Raw genomic sequence first — 23,384 nt, 5'->3', positions numbered from 1 at the left:
TTTTTTAAGACAGAGGAGTCTCACTCTGTTGCCCAGGCTGGAGTGCAATGGTGCAATCTTGGCTCACTATAACCTCGGCTTCCTAGTTTCAAGCGATTCTTGTGCCTCAGCCACCTGAGTAGCCAGGATTACAGGTGTGTGTCACCACACATGGCTAATTTTTTGGTATTTTCAGTAGATATGGAGTTTCACCATGTTGGCCAGGTTGATCTTGAACTCCTTGCTTGCCTGGCCTCCGAAAGTGCTGGAATTACAAGCATGAGTCACCATACCCGGCTTCAATTCTTCTAGAAAAAAGCATCGAGAAGTAGGATTTCTGACTCATATTGTAGTTTTATTTATTTATTTTTGTTATTTATTATTCTTATTTTAATATAGACTGCTTCACAAATTTTCAGGCCATCTTTGTGCAGGGGCCACACTAATCTCTGTATCATTCCAATTTTAGTATATGTTCTGCTGTAGTGCGCATGGTAGTTCTGTTTTTAATCCCTTGAGGAACCTCCATAGTGTTTACGGTAGCAGCTGCATCATTTTGCATTCCCAGCAACAGTGGGCAAGTGTATGACCCAGTTCTTCCCACTTTCTTTCTATGCCCTCACTGAAAATCACAGAGTACCTTAACTGCTCTGTGACCCAGCTGGCTACAGGTTTTTCTCAGCAGGCTTGAACCCAAACTGGGCCTTGAACATTCCCACGCACTGAAAAAGGTATTTGGGTTGTTGCTCAAAACACTGAAACTGGCCCCCATCCCTGAGCCAAATTTCTCAAACTGTCATAGAATCTCCAGACTCGGAGCCCCTTGCTGTAGACATAACTGGGTAGAACACCCTTTTCTCTCTCAGTGATTATTGCAGCACTCGGTAAGGAAGTTTCCCTAATACATTCTTTGGACCGATCACCCTAGACTTAGAGTTTTTTCCTTTGGTATCCCAGCCAGCCCTATTTTCCTTGTGGGAAATCCCCCTGTTACTGCTATTGGGGTGATTCCAGCCGAGGACTTGAGGGTTTAGAGGGACAAAATAGCAAGGGTTCAATTTCTCCACCTCCTTAGCATTTGTTTTTGTTTTTGATGATAGCCATCCTGACCAGTATAAAGTGGTATCTCATTGTGGTTTTGATTTCTATTTCTTCGATCATTAGTGACATTGAGCATTTTTCCAAATACCTATTGACCATTTATATGTCTACTTTGGAGAAATGTCTGTTCAGTTCCCAACGCATTTTAAAATCAGGTTATTAATTTTTTACCATTGATTTGTAAGAATTCCTTATATGTTTTGCAGATTAAATCCTTATCTATGATTTGCAAATATTTTCGTCCATTCTGTAGGTTGTTGCCTTTTCACCCTGTTGTTTCCTTTGCTGTGCAGAAGATTTTAGTTTGATGTAGTCTTACTTGTTTATTTTTTGCTTTGTTGCCTGTGCTTTTAGTGTCATTATCCATGAAATAATTGCCAAAATCTATGTCATGAGATTTTCCTCTGTTTCCAACAACACATGGAAAGGGTCATATACCATGACCAAGTGAGATTTATCCTGGGATACAAGGGTAGTTCAACATACGAAAATCAACTAATGTGATATATCACATTAACAGAGTAAAGGATAAAAATTATATAATCAGCTCAACAGATGCAGAAAAAGCATTTAACAAAATTCAGCACCTTTTCATCATTTTTAAAAAAACTTGACAACTTAGGAACAGAAAGAAATTACCTAAACATAACAGAGGTCATATATAAAAAGCTCACAGCTAACATCATACTCAATGGTGAAAAACTGAAAAGCTTTTACTCTAAGATGGAATACAAGGCAAGGATGCCAACTCTTGTCACTTCTATCTTTAAAATAGTATATCTCTATATTAAAGGAGACTATCAAGAAAATGAAAATACCATCCTCACAATGGGAGAAAATATTTGCAAATCATATCCGATTATCAGAAATTTGCTTAATACAGTTGCTGCCTCAGTGTCTATTTTTAGGCCTGATATAAGTTATCTGAAGCCCATTCATATCCCATTACGCTTGGCCTAGTTAAAACTTTCCTTCCCCTTGTAGTTGTTTGCAGTACAGCCCACTTGCCCCTCACCCTGCTGACCCAAAACCCAGCACATCCCACAGGTGCTGACAATGATAAAACCTCAAGGTCAACATAAGTCATGCAAAAAATAAGTTCCCCCTTTCCACCTGTTTTCTTTAAACTAGCCAATCCACAAACCCAAAGTGAAAGCCTAAGGGATAACATCCATGGCCCTTAATAAAGGCGTAGTTCTGTGGTCCTCCCTCTCACCCCAAACTCACTGGTTGAGCTCCCTGCTACCTCCAGACTTCCAGAAACCATAGCAATAAAAATTATGACACTGATAAAAGTCTAATTTCCAGAATTTAGAAAGAACTTTTACAACCCAACAATAAAAAATAAATCAATTTTAAAAATGGGCAAAGAGGCTGGGCATGGTGGCTCATGCCTGTAATCCCAGCACTTTGGGAGGCCTAGGTGGGCGGATCACCTGAGGTCGGGAGTTTGAGACCAGCCTGGCCAACATGGAAAAAACGCTGTCTCTACTAAAAATACAAAAAGCTGGGTGTGACGGCAGGCACCTGTAATCCCAGGTGCTCAGGAAGCTGAGTCAGGAGAATCGCTTGAACCTGGGAGGCAGAGGTTGCAGTGAGCCAAGATCACGCCATTGCACTCCAGCCTGGGCAACAGAGTGAGACTTCATCTCAAAAAAAAAAAAAAAAGGGCAAAGAATTTGAAGAAGATATACAAACACTCAATAAGTAAACAAAAAGTTGCTCAACATCCTTACTCTTAAGGGAAGTGCACTTTTTTTTTTTTTGAGACAGTTTCGCTCCTGTTACCCAGGCTGGAGTGCAATGGCGCGATCTCGGCTCACCGCAACCTCCGCCTCCTGGGTTCAGGCAATTCTCCTGCCTCAGCCTCCTGAGTAGCTGGGATTGCAGGCACGCGCCACCCAGCTGATTTTTTGTATTTTTAGTAGAGACGGGGTTTCACCATGTTGACCAGGATGGTCTTGATCTCTTGACCTCGTGATCCACCCGCCTCGGCCTCCCAAAGTGCTGAGATTACAGGCATGAGCCACCGCACCCGCCCCGGAAATGCACTTTAAACCCACAAACCCACCATGAGATACCTCTTCACACCAACTGGGATGGCTATTTTATTTTATTTTATTTTAAGTTCTGGGTTACATGTGCAGGATATGTAGGTTTACTACATAGGTAAATGTGTGTCATGGTTGTTTGCTGCACTTATCAACCTGTCACCTAGGTATTAAGCCCAGCAAGCATTAGCTGTTTTTCCTGATGCTCTCCCTTCTCCCACTCGCCCAACAGGCCCCAGTGTGTGTTGTTCCCCTCCCTGTGTCCATGTGTTCTCGTTGTTCAGCTCCCACTTATAAGTGAGAACATGCATTGTTTGGTGGGATGGCTATATTAAAAAAAAAGAAAGACAATACAAAGATTGGCAATGATATGGGGAAATTGGAACCCTCACACATTTCCAGTGGGAATATAAAATGGTGCAGCTGCTGTGGAATATAGTTCCTCAAAATGTTAGACATAGAGTTACTACATGACTCAGCAGTTCCTAGGTATGTTCCCAAGGGAATTGACTTGTACACAACATTATTCATTGCTAGAGTCTGACTGTGTCCCTCCAAAATTTATGTTTATAGCCAATCTCATACCTATAATCCCAGCACTTTGGGATGCCAAGGTGGGCGAATCATTGAAGTCAGGAGTTTGAGACCAGCCTGGCCAACATGGTGAAACCCCTTCTCTACTAAAAATACAAAAATTACTGGGCATGGTGGTATGCGCCTGTAATTCCATCTGCTCAGGAGTCTGAGGCACAAGAATCACTTGAAACTGGGAGGCGGAGGCTGCAGTGAGCCAAGACGGTGCTACTGTACTCCAGCAGGAACAGCAGAGCCAGACTCTGTCTACAAAAACTAAAACTAAAACACACATACACGCAAAAACAACAGCAACAATAAAAAACTAATCTCTACTCTGGTAGTAGAGGCCTTTAGGAGGTGATTAGGTTATGAGGACAGAGCCCTCATGGATGGGATGAGTGCCCTTATGAAAGAGATGTGAAGGAGATTGCTTGCTGCTTCTATTACAAGAGAATGCTGCAAGAAGGTGCCGTCTTTGAAGAAGAGAGCAAGCCCTTACCAGACACTGAATCTGCTGATGCCTTGATCCTGGACTTAACCACCTCCAGAACTGTAAGCAATACATTTCTGTTGTTTACAAATTACCCTAAAGTGTTTTGTTACAGCAGTTCAAATGGACTATGACATTTATAATAGCTCCAACTGGAAACAATCCAACTCTCCATCAACTGATGAATATATAAACAAAATGTACACATAATGGAATATTATTCAGCCATAAAAAATATGAAGTACTTATACTAAAACATGGATGAACTTCAAAAACATTGCACTGGCCAGGTGGGGTGGCTCATCCTGTAATCCCAGCACTTTGGGAGGCCAAGGTGTATGGATCGCTTGAGTCCAGGAGTTTGAGACCAGCCTGGGCAACGTGGCAAAATCCTGTCTCTACAAAAAATACAAAAATTAGCCAGATGTGGTGACACATGCCTGTAGTCCCAGCTACTTGGGAGGACTGCTTGAGCCCAGGATGCAGAGATTGCAGTGAACCAAGATCATGCCACTGCACGCCAGGTTGGGCGATGGAGCCAAACTTCATCTCAAAAACAACAAACAGACAACATTTTACTAAGTAAAAGGAGCCAGTCACAAAAGGCCACATATTGTATGATTCCATTTATGTGAAATGCTCTGAATAGGCAAATCCTTAGGGACAGAAAATAGATTGGTGGTTGCCAGGGGAGGAAGGAATTGGGAGGCATGAGGTTTCTAGAATTAGACAGTGGTGATGGTTGCACAGTTTTGAAAATATGTTAAAAACCACTGAATTGTTCACTTTACAAGGACAAATTTTATGTATGGTATATAAATTATGTCTCAATTTCTTAAAAAGTAGATCTGTGTGTTGTCATATAGTCTATATCCAGAAAACCTCTTTACTTTTCACATAAAATAATTTAAAAATTATGTCAGCTACATTTAAAAAATTACAATAAAGACCTGAATGTTTTTGCTGAAGCTCTATTTTTCTAAAACTGACAAAAAATACTGTATGCAATAAATAACTTCTTTGTCATATTTCTCTATTCAAAATCTTGTGAATATTTGTATTCCTTAACATATTATAGCCAAAAAATATATATCTATTTTTTGCTGTACTGGCACAAGTTTGGGTTGCACTGTCTTCTAAAATGTTAAAATAAAAATGGCATTTTTGTTGGTTTCTCATAATAACAGCTTTATGTTTAATTTCAAAAGGCCCTATTTATAAGTGTTCAAAGATACATTTTAAGAATTGGACGTTTTTTGCATAGGCTCCTTAACATTAGCTGGCATGGCTTTAGAATTAAATATTATTATGTGGAAATTTGTAAAGAGATAAATACTGGACAAGTTAAAATAAGGTGAGAAGATGTTTTCAGAAACCAGGACATATAATTCTAATTCAAAAACTTCTGGAAAACATAGAAAAGTATTTGCTTTGCTGCAAACTAAATTTTCCCTATTTTTTTTCAATTCATTTAAGGTAGCAAGATATATATTTTACTCTTAAAATATTTAACTTTTATTGCTATGTTAATAACTTTTCAATGTATAATTTTTCAATTTTCTAATATACCAAAGATATTCCTCTTAAATGGGTTTCTTCCTTTTACTCATTGAAACTAAATGCAGCTCAGTTATTTGATTAGTTGATGCTAGAATTTGACCTGGAGCTTATATAATTAGAAGAGACATTAGTTTTCCTCATTTAAAAGCCTGGTTAGCATACTACGGTCTCGTTTCAGGGGAAGTCAAACCTCTCTACTGCTTCTTTTTATAACCTTTAAGTTAATTCAGAACCCAGATAAGCCTTGATCTGAGGATGATATAACCACCACAAGCAACATGGGGTAAGTATGTGCTTTTATATGCTTTAAGGGGCACTGAAAGGGGAAATAATTTTATAAGAGATGAAAGCCCATCAATCCTTACCATATGGTGTATCAATTTAAATTCAATATATGCTAACATTTATTTAAGGTAGCCATTCAAAGAAATAACTTTTATTTAAAAGTTATAACAATTTGTAAAACATTCATTTATTTCCTTGCTTAATTTTTATATGATGTCTTAACTGCCTTTGCAGGTTATCAATAAACTGGAGACAGAAGTTGTTCTGCATATTAATAAATATAGTTGAAGCCGAGTTAAATTTTGAGAGCAATCTTAAAGAAAGGATGCTAGGCAGCATAAATCCGACATGGACATGCCTCTTTGGGATTAAGAATAATGAAAGAATGAAAAAGATTAGGGATGGAGGGAAATTGGTTTGTTCCTTTCTAACAGAAAAAAAGACAGAAAAATCTTCACCACTCGCCCCTCTATGTACAGAACAAAAAACACATCCTGATTGAAAATGTATACTGATTAATTACATGGGGGCTTTATTGGTGAAACCTAATTCTAAACACTTCATGGGGCTTTGGTGTGTAATGAGAAGAACTGAGTTTCACTTGACACTGTCTTTACTTAGGTGAGAATAGCATTCTATTATAATTAGTATTGGAATTATGTGAGTTTTTATATGCTGAAATAGTGTTCTGAATATGTAGAAATCTGTCTTTATACCACCCTTTTATATTTTTTAATAGCCTCTTTTAATACAAAATCATATTGCTGTAAATGGTATAGCTATTTCACTGAAGTCTACTTCTGAAGGATTCAACACAATAATCAGAAATTTATACTAGAGAAAAAAGTTTTTGATACATATTTTTTCTAAACATTTTTCACAAACCGAATTAATGTCTATGATTTTCATACCATGGGCTCTGAAAATGCAATCTGAACTCATTTGAAAACTCAGAGGCTTTTCAAAGAAGATAATCATATTATTAGTTTTTTTTTCTTTTTTCTTTTCTTTTTTTCGACAAGGTCTCACTTTGCCATCTGGGCTCAAGCAATTCTCCCACTTCAGCCCCTCGGGTAGCTGAGACCACAGGCACTAACCACCATGGCTGGCTAATTTTTGTATTTTTTGTAGAAATGGGGTTCCATCATGTTGCCCAGGTTGGTCTTGAACTCTTGATCTCAAACAGTCCTCCCACTTCGGCCTCCCAAAATGCTGGGATTACAGGCGTGAGCCACCATGCTGGCCTTACTGTTAACTTTTTCTTTATTCCTTTTATTTACCTTCCCTTTTCTCTGTGTATAAGGGCGTACTTCAACATAGCAGGCCAGTAGTAAACCAAGCAATGTGGATACAAAGATCAACTGATCTTCCTCCTCATCTTCCTCTCCTTTCTTCCCTTCCTCTCTCCCTTTTCCTTCCTTCCTTTTTCTTTAATGACAGCAGTTCTCAACCCTTTTTGGTGTCAAGAATTGCTTTCAGAATCTTCAGAAACCAGTCCACCATTTCTGCAAAAAAAAANCTAATCAAAGGGGGACTTTTGCCTCTGGAACTGCTCTGGTGCTTAAGGCCCTCTCTGCAGCAGTGCAGACTGCAGTGCCTCCATGGAAATCCACATCCATTTTCTGGTTCAAATTTAAGATGATAGATCTGTGGGTCACCTAAACTTATTGACTCATCAAAAAAAAAAAAAAAAGTAAAATCATACAAAATTTTGCATACAATTGTAGGAGATTTACAGGTGACATGAAACCCTATTCCCAGGACCACAGGTTAAGACCTTTGGATTTTGATTTTAGGACTAGAGTATGATTTGTTCAATATTTCTCTTTGTTTGGATTTTTATAAAATGTAAGAATCTTTAAGTTCATAATTCTTGCTAATCTTCTCAAGGACAGTATGGAAGATTCTCCCCCCACTCCATACACACACACACGCAATTTACATTAATGTGAAACAGTTTAACCAATACGCATTACATTACTGCTGCTGGGCCCCAAGGACTTGACTAATTACTTGTGCCTTTCGAGAGTGCCAGGAATCACCTTGGGAGCCATGGAAGGAAAAAAACCCTCATTATGTTATTTGTAAAGCACTTTGAAAGCCCTGAGTAAGATGAATGAAACAAATCTTAAATTGCTAATATTACAGACAGCACTCTTCTGATTGGTATGTTCATGATTATTTTGTTGTCTGTTCCTACCTTTATTGACAAAAAGACAGGGTAGTAGGAATTAACATTTGTTTAAGTCTTCCTAAAATAACCAGAACAATAAAGAGAAAGCAGTAGCTAACTGGATTCTCAAATGTATCCATTTGAAGAAATCTCTAGAATTTATTTCCTGAGAATGAGGGAATTGCTGTTTTGGATTTGTCTTTGGGGCCTACTTATCTCAAAGGATTTGAGGATATAATTCTCGTCTATGAGGCAATGTCAGCCCTTTCCACTTTCCTTCAGGCTATGCTGGCATGGGTTTAGCGAGCAACAAAGAGGCAAATACTGGAAAATTCTTATGCTCCCTCCTCTTAAATTTTCATTGGATTTCTTATGGAGTGTGTGGGTAGGTGGGGTGGGTAGAGATGATGCCTAACAGATGATGCCTAAAGGTGGGTAAAGGAATAACGGGAAAAGTGGAATAACCTAACTGACATCTGCTATTTACCATAACACCTGGGCAAAGGATGAGCAATGGGAAAGAAAGGTTGGTTGTATTTCTTTTCTGAGATACTTTTTAATGTGCTTTCCCCATCTCCTAGCAGAATTAGTCAGTGCAACCCCAAATGACATATGGGAAAAACAAAAGTTAAGGCTTTGGTAAAATTGTAGAACCAACAAGTTCATTATTACATCATCGTCAGTCTCCTTTTAGTCTCCCGGTTCAGTTAAATTTAGAGTAATTTAAAAAATTATCTTACAGATATATTTTCTCCTTCTGAATCTGAGAGTGACCATCCAACTCCTTTTCTTGGGCAAAGCGTACATTGGGCTCACGGAGCAATCTTTGAAATGTTGCTTCTATTTGTGCCCTCGTTTCTAAGAGCCACTTCCCTAATTCAGGTCATCATTATCTTTTACTTGGGTTATTAAGGGTGCCTGCTTACTGGCCTCTTTGCAGCTGCTCTTTCCTCTACAGAACCACAAAGTCATTTCTTACCAGAGATACGTGATCTTGTTACACCTCCGCTATATCTCTGCTTTAACATTTTCAGCAACGCATTCTCTCTACTGCAAAGCAAGCTCCAAAGAAAAGATTTAAGGCCCTCTATCTGTCCCCAATCTACCTGTCTAGGCCCACCTTCTACTCTACCTTCTGTGCTCCTTAGGATTCCTAAATCCACCTGGGCCTTGTGCTTTGTTCCTCTTGTAATCCTCCTTTTTTCTGCATTTCTTTTCTTTTTTTTTTTGTGAGACAGGGTCTCATCCTGTCACCAAGGCCAGAGTGCAGCGGCGCAGTCTCGGCTCACTGCAACCTCTGTCTTCTGAGTTCAAGCAATTCTCCTGCCTCAGCCTTCTGAGTAGCTGAAATTACAGGCACCCACCCACATATCCTAATTTTTGTATTTTTAGTAGAGACAGAGTTTCATCATGTTGGCCAGGCTGGTCTCAAACTCCTGACCTCAAGCAATTCACCTGCCTCAGCCTTCCAGAGTGCTGGAATTACAGATGTGAGCCACTGTGCCTGGTCCCTCTGGTGATCCCCTTTTGACTATTTCTATGTATTGTGCAAAGGCTGGCTCAAATCCTATCTTCTTAATGATCCTTTCTCCAATTCCCACAATGGAATTCATCTTTTCTCTGAAAAGTTTAGGCACTTTACATTTTCTTATTTCATTTGTCACAATCCCTCATATGTTACCGTTATTTGTGTGTCTCATCTTCCCTACTAGACTGGAAGCAGAAGCAGTGGCATCCTTGCATTTCTCCCAGCACCTGGTACAATGCCTTTTATATGGTATATGCTTATTAAATACTTGCTGAATGCACATGAACTCTGTTTTTCCTATACTCCACAAAAAACCCTAAAAACTTAATTTTAGCCAAACTCTCCTTCTTTCTTCTGCAACTGAGTTGCCTCATTTTCCATGTTTTTATCTGAGGAGCTCAAAGGAGTGAGTAGCATCTGAAATGAAGGCAATTCAAGGGAGAAAGGGTACAAACAAGGGCTGGAGTGACACACTAGAGGCTTCTGAAGACTTTGTTGTTAATAAGCAGAAAGCACATGTAGGCTCCAAGGAAATGTGAAATAACTTTCCAGAATTAAAAATCGTTCTTGCCGGGTGTGGTCACTCACACCTGTGATCCCAACACTTTAGCAGGCCATGACACTTGGATCACTTGAGCCCAAGAGTTCGAGACAGGCCTGGGAAACATGGCAAAACCCCATCTCTACAAAAAAATAAAAATAAAAATAAAAATAATTAGCTAGGCATGGTGGCATGCACCTGTAGTTCCAGCTACTCAGAGACTGAGGCAGGAGGATTGCTTGAGCCCAGGAGGTCGAGGCTGCAGTGAGCCAAAATCACACCACTGCACTCCAGCCTAGGCTTCAGAGAGAAAACCTTTCTTTTAAAGAAAAAAAAAAAGTTGGTTTTAGGCTCTGGATAGCTTCCTAGAAGACCAGCATATCAGTAAGGATTGGTTTCATCTGTATATGCTGGGAAACACAAACAAACAAACAAAAAAACCAGAATAATAGGGGCTTAAACAAGCTAGAAGTATATTTTTCTCTTACATAAATAAAAACAAAAACAAAATGAAAAACCCCACAAAGATAGGCAGTCTAGAGCTGTTAGATGAGTTATTTGGTGTGAGGTACTGAGATTCCTCTCATCTTTTTCTTCTGCCATTCTTAATGTATCACCTTTTGGTCCAAGAAGGTTGCTAGGTCTTCTTCGATCTCACTGCCGTTCAGCCAGCAGGAATGAGGAATGGGGGAAAAAAGGTGTGTTCTCTCTTTTAGGAGACTTCCCAGAGGTCACTCAGTGTTTCTAGTTGTATTGCATGGGTAGAAATCTAGTCTTGTGGTTACACTTAGCTGTGAGAGAGAAGGGAAACACAGTCTTTTAACTGGGTTTCCAAAAAAAAAAAGAGGAGAATGAATACTGGGTAGCAACTAGCAGTGTCTGACAGAGCCAGCCTCAGGCCTTACATGGCTTCTTATATTCCTTTAGACAAAATACAGCATTATGTACAAAAGTAATCTTTCAAGAAAAAAAATTGGTAAAGGAAAAAAAAAAAAAAAAAAAGAGCAAGCCAAGCTGGGAATAAACAGGTTCACCTAGGATAAAGGCCCCTTGATAAAATGACAAAAGGTGACCAAGTAAGGCTTTTCCCCTCCCCACACTCCTACATCCCATTCTCCCTCCCTCCGGTCTTCATGTCCCTTAATCCTGACATCCACACCGTGACGCAAGTATTGCTATTACTAAGCCAGTCATACAGATGAGGAAACTGAAGTCCAGGAAGATTCAGTGGACTTCTGCCTGTACTGCAGCAAAAATTATATAAATTTCAGAATGTTTTCTAATTAGATTTGTTCTTAATTTTGAGTATAGATCACTGTAATTAGTCTCTAAAGAATAACCTATTATAAAAAAAATAATAACCTATTATAAACATATTTCATTTATCACTGGAAGTAGGTAATTTAATGTGGAATATTAGAAAAGACTCTAGATTTGTGGCTTTCAATATTTTAGGGTCAATCAACCGCTTTAAACTCTTCTGATTCAGCAAAGCCCTCTAAGCCATGCTGGAGTTCTCCAGCTCGGTTTTTAAGTACATAGAAATTTATTTTTATTAGTCACCCCAAACGTATGAACGCTGAGGTGATTGTACTTATTCAATACCAAGTGACTTGAAAATTAAAAGACTAGAATAAATAAGGACTTTTACTTTTTTACTTTATATGGTTTTGACCTATTAGAAATTTTTAACAACAGTGAATTGCATATATAATAAAACTTTTAATTACAAAATTATAGGAAAAATGATGGCATAAAATGCAAGGTAGCTATCATTATCAATGGCATTTTGTTTTTTACAGAACTTCTAGAGAAATCAGGAAGACGACTTCAAAAAAAATGATATGATGTCTCCCAGTGGAGACAGGGCACGAGGTGAGTGAAAATTGCAAAGAACTCGTTTCTAATAAGAACACAGGCAAACTGAGAGCTTAGATTAAACCAGTGATCATTCTTGAAGCAGAAGTATTATAAATTTCTTTGTAGAATTTTATAACCCTTCTTGGCTTGAAAACCATCAAATAAGCAAATTGTGAGATTACTTAATTAGCTAGCAATAAGGGGAAACAGCCACCTTCCAAACCAGCCACATTATATCAGACTTGACTGCATATATGAGTGCTTACTGACAGCATTGAGACAAGAATGAACTATGTTGGGTTTTGTTTGTTTGTTTGTTTTTGTTTTTGAGATGGAGTCTCGCCCTGTCGCCTCGGCTGGAGTGCAGTGGCATGATCTCAGTTCACTGCAACCCCTGCCTCCCAGGTTGAAGCAATCCTGCCTCAGCCTCTCGAGTAGCTGAGATTACAGACATGCACCACCATGCCCAGCTAATTTTTGTATTTTTATAGACATAAGGTTTCACCATGTTGGCCATGCTAATCTCAAACTCCTGACTTCAAGTGATCCACCTGTCTCAGCCTCTGAAAGTGCTGGGATTATAGGTGTGAGCCATCACATTCAGCCATACTATGTTTTAATGAAGTTCTATTTTGGATGTCTTTGGTGATTGCAAAAAACTTCAGGAAAGACAACATTTACTTTCCATTGAAGTGATAGATTTTGAGTCCCTAAGTGCATTCTGGGCTTTTTCACTTAATAATAATGTGGGCTAGTAACTATTATGCCCTCTTGACAGTTGAGGGAGCATAGGCTTAGGAAGATTAACCCTCCCAGGTCACAAAATGAAATAAGTAGCAGAGCTGGGATTGGAAGCTAGATGTCTGACACACTTACGAAAAAAGTCTCATAATTAAAAACATTATTTTTAAACTTCAAAACCTAAAAGTGCTCATTGTAAAACAAAATACAAACATGATTATGACAGAAGAGTTTAAGTAGGATTTAAAAGCCCATCCCAGCCCGAACCCCATCCCTCTTTCCAGTGTTACTAGTTTAGTATAAATCCTTCCGTATCTTTCTTTTTGCCCAGTGTACTTTCCATAGTACACTCAGCAAAAAGAAAGATACGGAAGGATTTTCACAGTATCACATTTGAAAGTATGAAAAGTATCCAATTTTTCACAGTATCATACTTCCTATTAAATAAAAAAACAGAGGAGGTTGAGTTTACTATATATCTTTACTGAAATAAGCATCTACCTCTAAACAATAACTGAAATGCTCATTCAGCTGACATCAGGCATCTATCTGTAGAGACTCAAAGAATAATAGAATTCACTTGCTGTCTCCCAAGGACTCATAATCTAGTGCAGTGGTTTCTAAGTTTATTTTTGAGAGCGTAATTATAGACTCCTTTGAGACTGATGTGACTCTGAACTCTTTCCTGAGAAGAAAATGAACCTATAAAATTTTGCCTATAATGTAGAGGATTCCTGGAAACCTTGAGAGTATTGGACCCCAATCTTGTAGAAGTGAGACTTTTAAATTTATAGTTTGATAGAAATACTATAATGGAAGTGTAGACAAGATGTGACCACAGCACAGACAAACAGGGTTTAACTCTCCTGGGACATATCAAGAAAGACAGGGAAGAATGACATTTGCACAAAATATTGAAGGACACTAGGAGTTTGACAGCTAGCCTGGTGCAGGGGAAGAATGTCCACTGAGGGAACAGCCCCAGAGGCTAGAATGGATGGGGAAACATGACTGTCTTTGTGATAGGAGCCCAGTGTGTGTATGGGAGTGACTAAAGATGAGTCTGCAGAGCTGCGCAGAAGCCAGAGCACAAAGGGGTTTGTCCATTGGGTTAGGGCATTTGAACTTTAGGAGTCACTGAAGGATTTTGATAAAGACTTTCAGAGGTGGCAAAAAGTCTATATTAGTGCATGTTTAAATAAATCATCATAGGAATAATAATTTGGATGATGGAATACAATATAAAAAGTAGATAAGATCATTTGATTCTGATTTTGGAGGGGATTATTGACTAAATGACGTATTATTTAAAAGATATATTGCTAAAATCAAATAGAATTGATTGGAAAGCCATTGCTTTTATAAAGTAAGTTGGGAGAATAAAGTTCTGAAACTGTATTTATAAGATAAAAGGGTGATTGTCAAACACAAAATTTGGGCAGCAGATTGACTCCTTGGCTGCAGGAAGTCCCATGCACAGTCAAGCTAGTGTCAGTCACTCAAGGTGGGTCATTCACTCCTGATTCAGTCACTGTCATGCCCTCTGCTGTCTTCCAGGAGCTCCAGATGGGCCATGTGACCTCCCATTGACCCTTCCACCTACAATGAGCAGGAAAGAGAAAGAGGGTACAGTGGTTCAGGTTTTTAACATCTCTGCATTAAGCATGTATTGCTTTTATGATTGAGATTTTAAAGCAATGTAGTGTAAAGCAAGGCTTACAAATCACATCATAGCTGGTTTATTTCTATTTGGCTGTTCTTTACCTAATATACTTAAAAAAAGGAAAATATTAGTCTTACATCCGACTTCTTGGCAGTGGCTTCAAAAAGTCTCAAGGACATTTCACTTGATAAATACTTATTATTTATTATTCATTTAAATTTTTTTACTTATCAGATACCGTAGAGACTTGGAAAAGTAAACTGTGCATATATTGCATATGCTACTTTACATGTATAATGTATCTTATAAATTTTTTTTTTAATACAAAGAATCATTTGGTCTTTGCCAAAGGGTAGTGCTCTGAAAGATTTCTCAGACATGTTTAAATAGTGAGCTCTGCTAAACCAAAATTTACAATTTAGGTGAAATGGCATTATTTTTCCAGCTTGCCTTTTCCAACTCGTTAATTTTTTTAAATGGGTCTTCTTGCTATTAATATGAACAAATAAAGTTCTGTGGAGTTTTTTAGGAAAAGAAATAATTAACAATAAACATCTCCTGGAATTAAATTCAACTCAGACTTGTGTTGAGTGCCCACTGCAAATAATCCCCATGTCAGAGAAATGTGAACAATGATTTAAATGTAGTTATCTTTAAAACTCAAGCTAATTTTGCACTCCCCTCTATAAAATATCTGAGCATTAAAAATATTTGATAATTTTTTAAATTGCTGAAAATTAAGTAAAATTGCTACTATAAAGAGTAAAATTGCTATTATGAGGAGATATGCCCCATTTATCCTGAGGCTTCAAGTCCAGCACTCTAGGATCATAAGATATTATGCTCAGAGAAATAAGTGAGGCACCAAACAGCAAATACAACATGAGCTCACTTATATGTGGAATCTAAATAGTCAAACTCATAGAAGTGGAGAGTAGAACGAGGCTGGGGGTGGATGGGTGAGGGGTGGAATGGAGACATGTTGGTCAAAGTGTACAAATTTCAGTAAGGCAGGAGGAATATGTTTTTGAGATCAATTGCATAGCAGGCTGACTTTAGTTAGCATATTGTATATTTCATAAATTTGAAATGTTCTCACCACAACAATGACAAGTATAGGAGGTGACAGGTAGGCTAATTAGCTTGATTTACTCATTCTACATTGTATACACCTATCATAACATTGCACTACATTTCCTAAATAAATACAATTATAATTTGTGAATTAAAAAAGGAAATTTTAAAAAAGAATCATTACCTGCCAGGTTAAATGGATATGAATAAGAAATAGTCAGCTGGGCACAGTGGGTCACGACTGTAATCCTAGCACTTTGAAAAGCTGATGGGAGAGGATTGCTTGAGGCCAAGGAGTTCAAGACTAGCCTGGGCAAGAAAGCGAGACCTTACCTCTACAAAAAATAATTTAAAATTAGTCTGGTATGGTGGCATGCACCTGTAGTCCCAGCTACTTGGGAGGCTGAGGTAGGAAGGTTGCTTGAGCCCAGGAGATCGAGGCTGCAGTGAGCTAGGATTATACACTCGCTCCAGATTGGGCAACAGAACAAGATCCCATCTCTAAAATAAATAAGTAAATACATAGAGACTATTGCCTAAAATTCCTGGCAGGAAGAAACACTAATAATGCAGTCTGAGAATGTGGTAGAACAGGGATTGACTGATTATGACTTAGAGGTTAGGGGCAAGCTTCATAGAGAGAAAGGTGCTTGAATTGAGCCCTGAAGGATAAAAAGTATTTCATTAGATAAAGAAAGATATTTGAAGGACGGAGGATAGGAGGAACAAAGGCACAGCAGCATGAAAGTGTTTGGTGAAAGGCGTGAACTGAGATCATCTACCCATGTATACACATATACTAACTACTATAAAGTTTTGTTTGAATTACTCTGAAATAAAGGAACAAACCAAGTAAGTTCAGCTAGTCCAGTCACGAGCTGTTACAAGTAGCAAAATCATATCAACCAATGTCTAACTGGCTACAGGGACACACCTTAAGCTCCACCCAGACAACCCCTCAAGGTTCTGATTAGAGGAGCAGTCCCACAGGATATGGAGACGTAGTGATTTGCAGAGCAGATGAGCCGGAGTTAGTGAGATGGGGTTTCTGAGATTTAAGATTAAGGTCCCACAGACAGAGCTGAGTCAAGATAACTCAGGCAGGCTAAAAATTTGCTTAGACGGATTTTCTTTCAATATCTCACACTTAAATTAGGAGAGGGTGATCTCTTCCTGGAGGAAATGTGGAAGAGGAGGCTCCCAAAAGCAGTACTCAGTTTCCTGTTCAGGATCAATAACAGTTCAGCTCTGGCCTCACAGCAGCTGTACCACTCAACAAAATGAAAATCCTGCAAGAAAACCAGACTCAGCCTTCTTTAAGGCTTTTTGGTGACCATGTGTTGCTACTCAAGCCTGCATTTAGGATACCCCACTCTCATGCCAAACACACACACACACACACACACACACACGCACACACACACACACACCCCTACCAGAAGGAAGCATTCATTTCAATCACACAAGAGTCTTTCCTTAAGAGAACTCCTGATAAATCTAGTTTTCTAGATTTCTTCTCCCATTTCCAGGGATGTTTTAGCACCTCTGATAGATTGGTACAGGGGCAGCCCCTTCATCCAGCTCTAACCCCATATTTAGGGCCTGGAGATGCCAAGCAGCTGGTTGCTGGTGGGCTCCCTTCCTACCCCCTGCTGGGCTGAGGCTGTGGATGGAGGGCTCCATTCTGATGGCTGCAGCAGTAACCAGCTCCCGGGTGGGGCTCATTTCTGAGCTGTGTGCTTCAGACCTTGGAAGCTAACACATCCCTATCCTGGAAGACCTTTACATCTGGACTCCTGGGGAGACTTCCACATTTGCTTATTCTCTTATCTCTACTGATCTCAGGCTAAAGCTGAGCTTCCAGCTTTATGCTAGAACCAAACTGCAAAGCATAGCGATAATCACCGCTAGAGACTTAACGGTCATTCCAGAGACTGAGCTAGCAGACTTGTATAGGGTAAGTAATTTTCCCAAGGTCAACCAGCTATTTAAATCATGGACTTGGGATTTGAATCCATATCTTTCAGACTTCAAACTCAAATTCTCCATTTCCACTCCCTATTAACAACTAGCATGGCTCTCGCTATTGCTCTCAACTGGCTGAAGTATTAGCTGAGAACAGATTAAAGTGTGTTTTAAAAAAATCTCTCAAGATTCAAATGAGCAGAGTCATAATGTTGATGACAGGCAATGAGGTTGATATATCTGGGCAAGGCATCTAACTTGACAGCCATTTTATACCACTTACTTCTGAGGCCTGCCTCACTGAGATTAAAGACATTTTATCCGATTCCATAATCACCATATGTATATAAGAAATTGGGACTCTGTAGTGAATCATTTTATTTTTTTTCTGTCAAAACAGGAGCTTATAACTTAGCCAAGTCACTTATCTTCTCTGGACCTCATTTTCCATGTTTGTAAAGTGACAGGACTGATCTCTGTATACTCTTTCCATTTGATTTTCTTTACCACTCTACATTGATTCCTTAGTTGATATGGCAAGTAGTTGTGGTGGGTGCAGTTTTGTTTTGTTTGGTCTTTCTGAACTATGAGATTGGTTTATTCATTTATTCAACACCTATTTATTTAAGGCCTATTCTGTGCTAGACCTTGCTTTAGGTCTTGGAGAATACAGGGTGAACAAAAATGTCCAAGCCCTTATCAAAGCCAAGACGGTCAATGAGCAAATAAATATATAACATTATCATTTGATTGGTAAATGTTGTGGAGAAAAATAAAGCAGTGAAAGGGAGATAGGGCATAGAGGCTGGGGCTCCTTTCTTTCATGTATCGGTCAAAGAAGGCCTTTCTAATAAAGTGACATTTAAGCAGAGACCTTAGATCTTTTTTATCCTTGATGTGGGGTAGTAGGATATTGTAAAGTTGAGAAGACTTTGAAGTTGCCAAGAGATAGGGCAGAAATAGGCCTCGGTCGAGATAAATCACAGCTTGAGGTTCAAACTAGCTCTTCCTCCTCACATCCCTTACAGCCCAGGATTTCCACAAATGAGCTTCTCTCTGCTTCTATGATTCCAGACAGTCTATTTTAACATTTTAATGACCTTTCAAATGTATTGCATCTACTTATTCATTTAATTTTTACCAATGAGCAATTAACAGTACATTTAAAAAAAATCTATGAAAACTGAATTTACAGGATTTTAAGAAGCAGGAATCTGTTCTGCATGTGAATTTTACATCCAGATTTATACCACAGGCTAAAGGAAGGACCTACACTAAAAAATGTATAGGAAGGAGTTAAAGATGCAAGGACTAGGCTGGAAATACTATTTTCAAAGGAATCAATTTTTTTTTTTTTAGATTTATTCTGCATCTAGTGGCTCATGATTCAAAGCCCATCACATAATTTGTTTTGGAGACAGGAACATCCAGGAGCAGATGAATGGCACACACTAGGGGCCAAAGGCAAGCTCTGGAGAGGTGTTAAGAGGAAAGAAGTGGGCAAACACCAGGCAGTGAGGATTCTAAGGTGAGTTCCAAAGTGGGTGAAGGAAGAAAAGGATTGAGTTTGCTTTTAAATCCAAAACACTAGAATCTAATATATGTAACAAGGGCTAAGCTGCTGCAAATCATCCTATTTTATGACCCTGTAACTCTGAAAATGCCATTTAGAGCCTAGCTAGAACATTAAATCCCTTTGTTCTACTCTCCCAGTCTGGATTTCCTTCTACCAATCATTTCTCCCTTAGTCTCTACATCCATGATTTTTAGGTTCGAGAACACCTTATCAATTAATTATTAATAATTGATTAATTGAGGGGGATTATGTGCTGGAGAGTTACCACTGTCAGTGTTGAGGACAGTTTAGCGTCTTTGTCAATAAATCTTTATTGAACTTCTATGAACTTCTATTGAACATATATTCTATGTTAGAATATATCCTATGTACAGGGATAATAGAGGTGGAAAAAAAAGCCTCTTTTCTCAAAGAGGTTTATAATTAACTTAGAAAATGAGATTATTTACATAAGATGAATAACAGTAGAAAAATTTGTTTTGACTCCTATTGAGTTCTACAGTTATCCCAAGAAAGGAAGGATGATTTTCTGTTGGATTGAAGGGTGCAAGTTCCAGAAGGGGAATGGGCCAGCATTAGACTTTGGAGAATGAGCAAAGATTTGTCCATTGAAGTGGGGTGAGCAGGGCAGACCAGACAGCAGGGAGAAGAGACAAAGTAGGAAATGCAAGTGGTGAACCAGGCTGAGGCGGCTGGCAGACCTCCTACGCATCAGAAATGAGGTTGGAGGGCCGGGCCAGGGACACTGTGAAGGACCTTGAGATCTCGATTTTATTTTATGAAGAAGAAAAATATGGGCCAGGTGCAGTGGCTCATGCCTGTAATCCCAGCACTTTGGGCAGCCGAGGCAGGCAGATTACCTGAAGTCAGGAGTTCGAGACCAGCCTGGCCAACATGGCAAAATCCCATCTCTACTAAAGATACAAAAATTAGTTGGGTGTGGTGGTCGATGCCTGTAATCCCAGCTACTTGGAAGGCTGAGGCAGAGAGAACTGCTTGAACCTGGGAGGCAGAGGTTACAGTGAGCCGAAATTGCACCACTACACACCAGCCTGGGAGACAGAGCGAGACTCCGTATCAAAAAACAAACCAAAAAAACCCCTATTGCAGTTTTTGAGCAGGAGCAAAAGATCATCTAAGTGACGTTTAAAGGAAAACAATCTAGTAGCAGTGAAGAGGGTGGATGAACTAATTAGGGTGCTCCTAGAGATGTTTAGGCACGAAGCAGTCAGGGCTGACCAAAGAGGTGACAATGAAAAGCAAAGGAGAAAATGAAAGAAACTTACAAAGTAAGACTCGTAAGGATTTTGCAACTAGTGGATTTGACTAAGGATTTCATAGCTGGTGAATTTTAGGATGAGAGGTGATTATTCTGCAGTCTTGAGCCTGGGTCAGTGGTGGTGCTGGTGACAGAGCTAGGGGAACCTGAAGGGGGAGCCTGGAGAGGTTAAAGTTACCAATGTGATCTAAACAGATGGAGTTTGAGGTGACTAAGGAACAGCCCAGTGGCAATATTCGTTGGAAAGAAATATAAGGGTGACCAGGGATATTCATTTAGCAGAAAAAAAAAAAGGGGAAAAAAAAGCCAGTTTGTTTCCTTTCCTTAAAGACAGGTAAAACTGCATAGTGAAAATACTAGGGATTCAGAAATGATGAACTGTTTAGCATAATTTCAGTTTGGGGTAAGGTGGTGATTTGTTTAGATTAAACAAAAGAACAGTTACAGAAGGCTCTGGGGGCTGGAGGGCTAGGGAAGGGAGGCCATTGGTTGTGATATCACCATGTTACCACACTGCTGAGTGATATTTGGAACTACCTGTTAAATTTTAGCCTCAGCATTTTAGAGCTACCAGGACTTTGAAAGCCCCCTCATACTACAGATGAGGAAATGGAAGCCCAGAGAGGGTGCCTGGCTTTCCTAAAGCCCCACAGTAAGAAGTCATGATGGGTTAGATCTCAGTCTAGTACTCTTCTGTTCCCAGACTGTATGAGCCAGCAGGTGACCTGTCTTCCTGACTTTTTGAGGAGCCCTTTTATTTGGTTCTACAGTGAGAAGCCTGACGAAAATGTTCATAAATTGCATTATCAAAAATCAAAATGGAAGACCCTCTGAAGAGCCTTAAAGGCAGGAAATGGTGTGGGGCAGCATGTATGTGCCCTGTTAGATCAACTTGTCTTCAGTTAAAGGAATCATTTTCCAGTAACATCAGAGCAAGATGAAATGAGCATAATCTACACAGGGGCTGACTACCTTGTGGCATGCTTAAGCAGCCCTAGAATAGATTTCAAGTGAGGTTGTTCAGTGTCTTTCCTTAAATACCTTGAAAAATGCTGAAGAAGCCAGGTGCAGTGGCTCATGCCTGTAATCCCAACACTTTGGGAGGCCAGGTGGGCGAATCGCTTGAGCCCAAGAGTTTGAGATCAGGGCAACATGACCTGGGAAACAGGTGAAACTCCATGGTGAAACTCTGTCTCTGCAAAAAAGAACCCAGGAGGCACAGGTTGCAGTGAGCCAATATTGTGCCACTGAACTCCAGCCTGGGTGACAGAGCAAGACTCTGTCTCACAAAAAAAAAAAAAAAAAATCTGAAGAACAGAGTTGCTATGTAACTATCTGGGACAAAGGAGAAGTATGTAATTCAGTTTGGAGGCAGGGGGATGGAACACTTCTCTTCTATTTTTTATTAACTTATTCCTGTCCCAACTTGTTCCAAACAAAGAAATTGAAATAATATAATACTAGATTGAGGAACCAGAAAACAGCTTCTTAGCAAAACCTGCCCCAATGTGTTCTCGACTCCAGTCTCTAGCCCTTTTCTCCTTGTTCTAAACTTTTCAGATATGGTAAAAATGTGCTCATTGGTGGGTTCAGTATGCTTTAGCTCTAGGGAGGGCACGTATGAAATAAGCTGAAATTTAAAAGAAATAATCAAACTAATGATGAAATTACACTTGTCATTGGTCAACAAAAATGTTGACCCTTTCCCATATCTAGGCTTCTGCTGCTGGACTCTGTGATAATAATGGGTTATAAGATGAGACTTGGCCAAGTGCAGTGGCTCATGCCTGTAATAATCCCAGGACTTTGGGAGGCCAAGGTGGGAGGATCGCTTGAGCACAGGAGCTCGAGACCAGCCTGGGCAACATGGTGAAACTCTGTCTCTACAAAAAAAAAAACAAACAAAAATGGGCTGGGTGTGGTGGTGTACTCCCGTAGTCTCAGCTACTTGGGCAGGTGAAGTGGGAAGAGCCTGGGAGGTCAAGGATTGAGTGAGCCATGACTGTACCATGCCTTGGTGACAGAGCAAGACTCCCTGTCTTAAAAAAAGAGATGATCCTTGGGTTAGGTGAGGAGAGATGACAGATGACAGTTGAGGAGAATGGCCAAGGCAGGCTTCATGAGGGTTGCCCCAAGACATGAGCTGCCCTTTGAGGGTTGAGCAGGACTTGGTTGGCAGAGAGCAGAGGATTGTAGGACCGAGATCCCCAGATAGGCCTGTAAGTGGACTAGTTCTGTAGGGGGTCGTGCTGTGGTTTTAGTACCCAGAGACCATTGCTGACCCCTGTCAAGTATGCATGGGCTGTGGGCTATTTTTCTAACTGAGGTCTTTGATTTTCAATGTTTGACTATGATTTCCAACTTTTGAAGGCTTTACTCCCTGGGAGTTTTTGTTCACTGAGCAGTAGTGGGAAATTATAGTCATTCTGAAGATTGGATTGTACTCTTTTTCTCCTTCCTAGCTGTTCTGAAAGTGCCAGAGGCAGCTCCAAATTGAATGTCATTTCATCTGAATATGAAAAAAATTCTCCCAGGAGGGGCAGCAGTAACCTGGTTTCCCCTCTCACCTAAATTAAGCTTTGGTGACTGATGATCCATTTCACAAGGTTCTACTAACTCAGCCACCTGGTTCAGATCTTGGGAGTCCTGGAACTGCCTCTGCTTTAGCAGAAGGAACATTTCCTGAGGACTAGTTTTTCCATGTTAATATACTCCTCTGCAAATCAGAGCCATCTCTAGGACTGGAGGGAGTTGTCTCTGGAGCCCAGGGTTCTTTCCCTCCAGCATTTCCCAGGAGAGCACTCTTGTCCTTCTTTGTCTTTCCTTCCTATTAATCGGGACTTACTTAGTGAATGTATTGTGACAGTCACTTTTTTGTCTTTTTAAGTAGATATTTACTGGGGCTCTCTGCCTCTTGCACAGTGTCTCTGGGAGGCTTTTTT

At 39.6% G+C, this 23,384-nt stretch overlaps 1 protein-coding gene and 1 pseudogene across 15 annotated transcripts in view; one reads left to right on the top strand and one right to left on the bottom strand.

The window, feature by feature from the left end:
- Nucleotides 1–368: 368 nt before the first annotated feature.
- LOC119469018 lies at nt 369–468 on the bottom strand (annotated as a pseudogene).
- A 5,394-nt stretch (nt 469–5,862) lies between these two features.
- The window catches only part of ARHGEF33 (Rho guanine nucleotide exchange factor 33), a 127,119-nt gene continuing 109,597 nt past the window's right edge, over nt 5,863–23,384 (top strand). For 6 of the 15 annotated variants that reach the window (XM_037733791.1, XM_037733796.1, XM_037733793.1 and 3 more), the window contains exons 1-2: nt 5,864–6,040; nt 12,087–12,159. The gene's annotated coding sequence lies outside the window, so the exon portion shown is untranslated. Of the gene's footprint in view, nt 6,041–12,086; nt 12,160–23,384 lie in introns of all 15 variants that reach the window. The other 9 variants (XM_037733786.1, XM_037733785.1, XM_037733794.1 and 6 more) reach the window with 5 other exon arrangements.

This window comes from Cebus imitator, unplaced genomic scaffold (assembly GCF_001604975.1).
Source record: "Cebus imitator isolate Cc_AM_T3 unplaced genomic scaffold, Cebus_imitator-1.0 Scaffold547, whole genome shotgun sequence".
Taxonomy (NCBI): Eukaryota; Metazoa; Chordata; class Mammalia; order Primates; family Cebidae; genus Cebus; species Cebus imitator.
The sequence above is the reverse complement of the archived record's forward strand: the minus strand, read 5'-3'. Positions and strand labels throughout refer to the sequence as shown.